Source organism: Vulpes vulpes, chromosome 10, assembly GCF_048418805.1.
Source record: "Vulpes vulpes isolate BD-2025 chromosome 10, VulVul3, whole genome shotgun sequence".
Taxonomy (NCBI): Eukaryota; Metazoa; Chordata; class Mammalia; order Carnivora; family Canidae; genus Vulpes; species Vulpes vulpes.
Genome location: NC_132789.1, coordinates 6346916 through 6355268, shown reverse-complemented (window position 1 = coordinate 6355268; position 8353 = coordinate 6346916).

The window sequence follows — 8353 nt, the reverse complement described above, 5'->3', positions numbered from 1 at the left end:
GCCCCGGGCCTGATCCTGGAAACCCGGGATAGAGTCCCACGGCGGGTTCCCTGCATGGAGCCTGCTTCTCCCTCTGCCTCTCTCTCTCCTCTCTGTGTTTCTCACGAATAAATAAATAAAATCTTAAAAGAAAAGAAAAGAAACCGCAGTATAACTCGGAGCTCCCAGGCTGGTACACTGCTGTTACCATACCCTAAGGATGTGACAGGGTCAGCCCTACTTGTTTTTTTCTGAACCAACTATTGCTCTCAATTAATGATTGTTCCAGATAGGTCTGTCCCTACCATCTCTCGCCTCCCTAATTTCTTCTCTACCTCCTCTTCCTTTATATTGTTATTATTAAATGCCCTAACAGAATAAGCAAATTAACTTTTTGGTAACCCTTTTGTAAAGTCATTCTGAATGCTGTTTGACTCCGTTGCTTAGGTAATAGGGACGCCTGGGTGATTCTTGCCCCCTACTGGCGGCGTGTCCCACTGGCCTTGTGCTGAGCGAAATCCAAGTCTCCAAACGCTTGGAGGTTAAAGTGTGAACTTTTCAGGAGAAAGTAGAGGCAGAGGGAAGAAGAAAGAAAATAAAAGTCATGGCAAGATGATTACACATCATTCAACTCGAACTCAGCGTTTGTATGTGTAAGTATGTATTACATGTGTATTTTCCTATAGGTGAACATTTTAAATAGCAGACTAATCAGTTTACTTCCATTATCTCATTTCTCCTTATGCACCAAAAAAAAAAAAAAAAAAAAACTGGTAAAGGTTAAAATGATAAAAACTAGTTCCAAAAGAACAAGGCCCTTATCTGTCTTGTTCGCGGTAAGCCACTAGACTAGTTTATGGTCTAGTGTAGATGACAGCAAATAAGCTATTACAGATCTGTCATGCTGAGGAAGGATGCAGAAAAAAAAAAAAAAAACACCTAAGACATTGTAGGTAATGCTTCAGTGTCTTCCAAGCTTGGTTGATACAGTTCTGTTTCCAAGGGGCCCTCAAACTCTTGCTGCACACTAGGACTACATAAGTACTAGATTCTAACAGTGGAGGCCTGACCTGCAAACTCCCATCCTTAGAGGTACTTTGATCGCAGATCCTTGCTGCGATCTCTGCATAATCTTCTTATCTGGGACCCAAGTAAAAGGTGGTGTTGCAGGTGATACTTGCAATATAACCGCACATATGCACACACGTCATGCACAAGGTTATTCCCTGCAGCACTATTTGTAGACTCAGAAGATGAGAAACAGCCTAAATGCCTTTGAGGAAAGGACTGGTTATCTAAACTATGATACTTCCCTACAGTGAAACAGTTGTTCAAGAGAATGAAGTACTTCTGTCTGTGAGAATGTATAGTACTATCTTTTGCTGGTATGTACACATAGAGCATCTCAGAATGACAACACGAGTAGCAGTTGTTATCAGGGGATGGGAATCAAGCTATAGAGCATCAGAAGCAGGAGGAAGGCTTACTGAGTACACTCAGAACAGAGATGCTAATGGAAGCAGATGATTCAAAACAAATCCCTTTTAACGCATGGTATTGACTTCCCAGTGGCTGTGATAGCGGCACTTTTCCCTCCATTCAATAAGTATTTATTGAGTCCTTGTTATGCACCAGGTACTATGTTAGAGGTTAGGGGCACAAATTTAAGAAAACCAAATGAAGGGAGAGACAGGGATTGTCCCTGGCCCATAATGTCCTTACAGTCTAGGGGTGTCAATCCAAAAATTACACGAAATGTAAACTTCTTTTTTTTTTTTAAGATTTTATTTATTTATTCATGAGAGACAGAGAAGCAGAGACGTAGGTAGCGGGAGAAGCAGGCTCCCTGTAGGGAGCCTGATGTGAGACTCAATCCCAGGAACCCAGGATCATAACCTGAGCCAAAGGCAGATGCTCAACCACTTGGCCACCCAGGTGCACCCAAAATGTAAACTTGTAGGGACACCTGGGTAGCTCAGTCAGTTAAGCATCTGCCTTCAGCTCAGGTTGTGATCCTAGGGTCCTGGGACTGAGTCCCGCATCAGGCTTCCTGCTCAGTGGGCAGTCTGCTTCTCCCTCTCCTCCTGCCCCTTCCCCTGCTCTTGTTCTCTCTCTCTCAAGTAAATAATTTTTTTTTTGTAAATAAAAAAAAAAATGTAAGCTTGTAACTGTCACATTGCTACAAAGAAGCTAAGAGCCTATTACAGACGAATTTGACCTCATCAGGGAAGTCAAGGAAGGTTTCCTTGAGGAAGTGATAACTGAGCAGAGATTTGAAAAATAGGTATCATGTAGGCAAAGAGAAGAGGGAACTGCCTTTCAAGAAGGGAAACTGCCTTTCAAGAAGGGAAACAGTAAATGTCCTGAAACAGGTGGAAGCAAAGCAAGAAGGGACAGTAATGGGACAAGGGCAGTGGTTGTTAAGATACTGTCTCTTGGCTCCAAACTCAAGCTTCCAATTTGTAAAACTACATTCTGTTTTGCCAGCTGTTTCAGTGTTTGTTTCTGCACTAGGGAGTGCTGGAGGGAGAGGACAATACTGTGAACATCATTCCAACAGCGCTTCTTCACCCTGGCAGCTGCATTTCCTCCCCATAGCAGCAACTCTGCTCACTTTTCCCCACACCTGCAGAACTAGCCCTTTAAACCCTCCTCTCGACAGGAGGACCAGTGGGAGCCTCCCCAAGGTCATTCTGTAAGGTCAGAGACATTAGCACCAGCTGAGTACAGCCCCCTTCTTGAAGTTTAGGTCTTGGCAACATGGGGCCTCTTTTACATTTCCTAGTGACACCAACCCCTTACCTCTCCCCCTTAGCTTGAGTGTTAAGAGCTGCTTCCTGCAGTTGCTACCTCTGTGATGCCGTAAAGTTCTCTTTTCACCCTTTCAAGTTATCTAGTTAAGCAGTTTAGATTTAGTTAACATTTTTTAAAAGATTTTATTTATTTTGAGAGAGGGAGAATAAGAACTAGGTGCAGGGGAGGAGCAGAGGAGAGAGAATCTCAAGCAGACTCCCCACTGAGCACAGAGCCCAACATGGGGCTCAATCTGATGACCATGAGATTCATGACCTGAGCTGAAATCAAGAGTCAGACACTTAACCCACTGAATCACCCAGGTGCCCCCTTAAATTAATTTATCTCTGTTCAGAACCTAGTATAGTTTCTGCCTCCTGTGTGAACTTTGATTGACATAACGAGTAACAAGGAATTATCAGTAGGATTATAAAAATAGATGAAGGCCATTCTCAAAGAGCCTTTTGTAACTGAGTTTGAACTTTATTCTGGAAACTCAGAAGCCTGCTATGCAGATAACTGCTGTGGTTGGATGTGCATTCTAGAAGAATCACTCAGGAAGCAACGTACCAGATGGATCCTAAGAACTGGACTGCAGGTATGAGGAGTAGACAGAAGATAAGAACAGAAACTGAAATGGAGCAAAATTGTTAAACAATAGAAGAAGACCAGGTTCAAGAAATACTAGGAGGTAAAGCCAACAACACACAGTGACTGGTTGGATAGGGTTTATGAGGAGAGAAGAGTCTAGAATGAAGCCTCAGTTTCTCACTTTTGTACCTAGGTAGATAACAATGCCATAGCTGAAACTGTGACCTCAGGAAGACAAACAGATGTGGAGAGGAAGACAGTAATATGGAAAGTTTTGCGTATCTATTTTTACGTAATAAAGAACCCCTAAACCTAACAACTTAATGAAACAACCATTTTGTTACTTCTTATGATTCTTCAAGCTGGGCTGAGCTTAGCTGGACAGTCCTGCTGGGCTTGCTAATAGTCACTTGTGTGACTATAACTAGGTGGGCTCAGCTAGGATTCTTAGACAGCTGTTATTGCTCTCTTTGCATGTAGTCTCTCTAGTTGCCTCATAGTTCTTACATGGTGGCTCTGGGCTCCCAAGAACACAAAAGCAGAAGCTTCTAGACTCTTGAATTTTAGCCTTGCAACTGACACAGTGATGTTTCTACCGCATTCTATCAATTAAGGAGGCGACACAAGACTCAAGGAAAGACAACACAAGAGTATGAATGGAGGGGGGCACCTGCCTGGCTCAGTTGGTAGAGCATACAACTCTTGACGCTGGTGTTGTGAGTTCAAGGCCCATGTTGGGTGTAGAGATTATTTAAAAATAAAATGATCTTAAAAAAAAAAAAAAAATGATCTTCGGGCACCTGGGTGGCTCAGTGGTTGAGTGTCTCCCTTTGGCCCAGGTAGTGATCACGGGGTCTTGGGATTGAGTCCCGCATCCTCGGATTCTGGGATCAACTCCCTGCTGAGCAGGGAGCCTGCTTCTCCCTCTGCCTGTGTCTCTGCCATTGTCTGTGTCTGTCATGAATAAATAAAATCTTGGGCAGCCTGGGTGGCTCAGCAGTTTAGCACCACCTTCGGTCCAGGGCCTGATCCTGGAGACCTGAGATCGAGTCCCACATCAGGCTCCCTGCATGGAGCCTCTTTCTCCCTCTGCCTGTGTCTCTGTCTCTCTGTGTGTGTGTGTTTCCGATGAATAAATAAAATAAATCTTTAAATAAATAAATAAAATCTTTTTAAAAATTTTTTAAATAAAATCTTAATAAATAAATAAATAAACTTCAAGTGAAAGTAAAAAAAAAGAGCAGGGGCGCCTGAGTAGCTCAGTTGCTTAAGTGCCTGACTCTTTTTTTTTTTTTTTTTTTTTTTTATGATAGTCACACAGAGAGAGAGAGAGAGAGGCAGAGACACAGGCAGAGGGAGAAGCAGGCTCCATGCACCGGGAGCCCGACGGATTTGATCCCGGGTCTCCAGGATTGCACCCTGGGCCAAAGGCAGGCGCCAAACCGCTGCGCAACCTAGGGATCCCCTAAGTTCCTGACTCTTAATCTCAGCTCAGGTCTTGATATCAGGGTCATAAGTTCGAGTCCTCCATTGGGCTCCACACTGAGCATGGAGTCGCCTTAAGAAAAAAAAAAAAGTATGAATGGTGGGAGGAGGTTTTCATAGGAGGCCATGAAAGTAAGGCTATCATGAGGAATTTTTTTTTTAAGATTTTATATATTTATCCATGAGACACAGAAAGAGAGAGAGGCAGAGACACAGGCAGAGGGAGAAGCAGGCTCCATGCAGGGAACCTGATGTGGGATTCGATCCCAGGTCTCCAGGATCATGCCCTGGGCTGAAGGCTGTGCTAAACCGCTGAGCCACCCAGGCTGCCCTATCATGAGGAATTTTTTATTTGTTTTTTTTTTTTAAGATTTTATTTGTTTATTCACAAGAGACACAGAGAGAGAGAGAGGCAGAGACACAGGCAGAGGGAGAAGCAGGCTCCATACAGGGAGCCTGATGTGGGACTCGATCCCGGGACTCCAGGATCATGCCCTGGCCTGAAGGCAGGCTCTAAACCGCTGAGCCACCCAGGGATCCCCATCATGAGGAACTTTTAAGGGGCCAATGAGACATCCAAGTGGAGATATCTAGTAAGCAGTTAGGAGTCTACAGCTTGAGGATCCAGATGGGGATTAAAACACGCGCAAGGGCAAAACTAGAGAGAAAAGCAGGGGGCCAAAGGTAGAAAGTTCTATATCTAGAGGTGAGCACTCAACAAGCCTCATGAAAGAGGTCAAAGCAGAAGGAGGGACAGATTATGCCATGGAAGCCAAGGAAGTAGTTTCAAGGACTGCGTGGTCAGCAATATTTAATGCAGCAGATAGCACCAGAATACCAGAATATAACTAAAGCATCTATAGGCTTTATCACAATGGCAGACATCATGGTGGACAGAGGTTTTTGATGTTTTTTTTTCCTTTTTGAAGACTTTTTTTTTTTTAGATTTTATTTATTTATTTGACAAAGATATAGAGAGCACAAGCAGGGTAGTGGGAGTCAGAGGGAGAGGCTCCCTACTGCGCAGGCCCCATGTGGGGCTCAATCCCAGGACCCTAGGATCATGACCTGAGCCAAAAGCAGATGCTTAGCCAACTGAGCCACCAGGCACCATTAAAGAATTTTTTTTTTTTTAAGCAGTTGTATATTCACAACAAATTTGAGGGGAAGGTATGGAGACTTCCCATGTACCCCTAATTCCCACACATGCACAGCTTCCCCAATTATTAATGTCCCCTACTGGAATGGTATATTTGTTATAATTGTGCTAGATCCACCTTGATGTATCATTATCACTCAAAGTCCATAGTTTACCTTAAAGTTCATTCTTGGTGGTGTATATCGTATGAGTTTAGACAAATGCATAATAACATGTATCTATCATTATAGTATCACTATCCTAAAAATCTTCTGTGCTCTGGAACACGTTGTTTTTTGCTACCCAAAGCCATCTTTCTTTCTTCAGATAGTGACACCTTAATTTTATCTCTCTTTGTCTCTCAAAGTCTATGTGGTTTGGAAAGCACTAATCATCTCCCATACACATTACTCCAGAGTTGAGCATATAATTCAGGTCTGGCAAATTGGAATGCTGGATGCACATCCAGGCCACATTGATAGATTTAGTGCCAAGCCAATGAGTTTCAGTTTCAGAACTTTACATTTTAAAAAGTAGGAAAAAAGAGGTGCCTGACTGATTTAGTTGGTAGAGCATATAACTCTGGATCTTGAGATCATGAGTTCAAGCTCCATGTTGGGCATATAGCTTACTTTAAAACAAAACAAAACATTATAAAACGTAAGACATCAACTGAAAGAAGTAGGAAAAAGACAGTATCTTGCCACTGGTGTTGCTAAGATAGCACTGCGAAGTGAGGGCAGAGGCATGTAGAATGAGACACCAGTCTGTGAGGCCAATCTAGACAATGGTAGGGCAAAGAAGCATATAGGGAGGGACAGACTAAATCCAGATGACTTTCTTCAACCCCCTGGGTCCTGTCAAGCCTGAAGTTACTCCTACCCTTGAACTTTTCTGTTACGAGCAAAAATAGACTTCATTTCCTTGAGCCAGGTTGAGCTGGGGTTTTTTATTTTTTAAAGAGATATCCTTTTTTTTAAGATTTTTATTTATTTATGATAGAGAGAGAGAGGCAGAGACACAGGAGGAGAGAGAAGCAGGCTCCATGCCGGGAGCCCGACATGGGACACGACCCCGGGACTCCAGGATTGCGCCCTGGGCCAAAGGCAGGTGCTAAACCACTGAGCCACCCAAAAATTAAAAAAAAACTATTAAAAAAAAAAGAGAGTATGGACATTTTTAATCCACATAAGAGTATCTCTTTAGGAAAGGGAAGAACAGAATGGAAGAATGGCAGACAGATGAAGGCAAAGACTTTGGGTGTAGCCCGTCAGGCCCAAGTAACAAGAGTTGACTTTCTTGCCTCTAAACATATCAAGTATACGGGAATTGTTTTTTTTTTTTAAGATTTCATTTATTTATTCATGAGAGATACAGAGAGGCAGAGACACAGGCAGAGGGAGAAGCAGGCTCCATGCAGGGAGCCCAATGTAGGACTAGATCCTGGGACTCCAGGATCACGCCCTGGGCCGATGGGAGGCACTCAACCACTGAGCCACTCAGGCATCCCGTTACCTGTTTCTTAATACAGATTTTCAGGGGATCCCTGGGTGGCTCAGCAGTTTAGCAGCTGCCTTTGGCCCAGGGCGCAATCCTGGAGTCCTGGGATCGAGTCCCATGTCAGGCTCCCAGCATGGAGCCTGCTTCTTCCTCCTCCTGTGTGTCTCTGCCTCTCTCTCTCTCTCTCTCTCTATGTCTATCATAAATAAATAAGTAAATCTTTTAAAAAAATACAGATTTTCAGAATGTTCTGACAACTCTTTGTACATAAAAAGTGTGTATTGTCATTATTTGTTAGGGTCATTGCTGTAACCCGTCTCTACCTTCTCTAAGGCATTCTAGTAGCATATGCATAAACTAGCGCTGGAACGGGGAGTGAGATTAAGGAGAAGAGATTCTGTTTGTTTAAAGTTTTCACCCTATGTGTGTATTAACTTAATATTTTTTTAAGATGTTATTTATCAGAAAGTGAGAGTATGCAGGAGTGGGAGGGAGGGGCAGAGGGAGAGGGAGACAGAGAAGCAGGATCCCCACTGGGCAGGGCTTGATCCCAGGTCCCCAGATCATGACCTTAGCCAAAGGCAGATGCTTAATTGACTGAGCCACCCAGGTGCCACAGTACTTTTTTATGTTTTTACAATGGATGCTCTGCTATTCATTTTTATAAATTTCCCTTAAAAGCATCTTTTTAAGATATCTAAATTATTAAACACAGACACACTATTGTCATGGACTGAATTGTGCCCTCCACGAATCCATAGATCAGAGTTCTAACCCCAGGACCTCAGAATGTGACCTTGGAGACAGGATCTTTATAGATCAAATCAAGTTCAAATTAAGTCACTAGTGTGACCCTTCATCCAACAT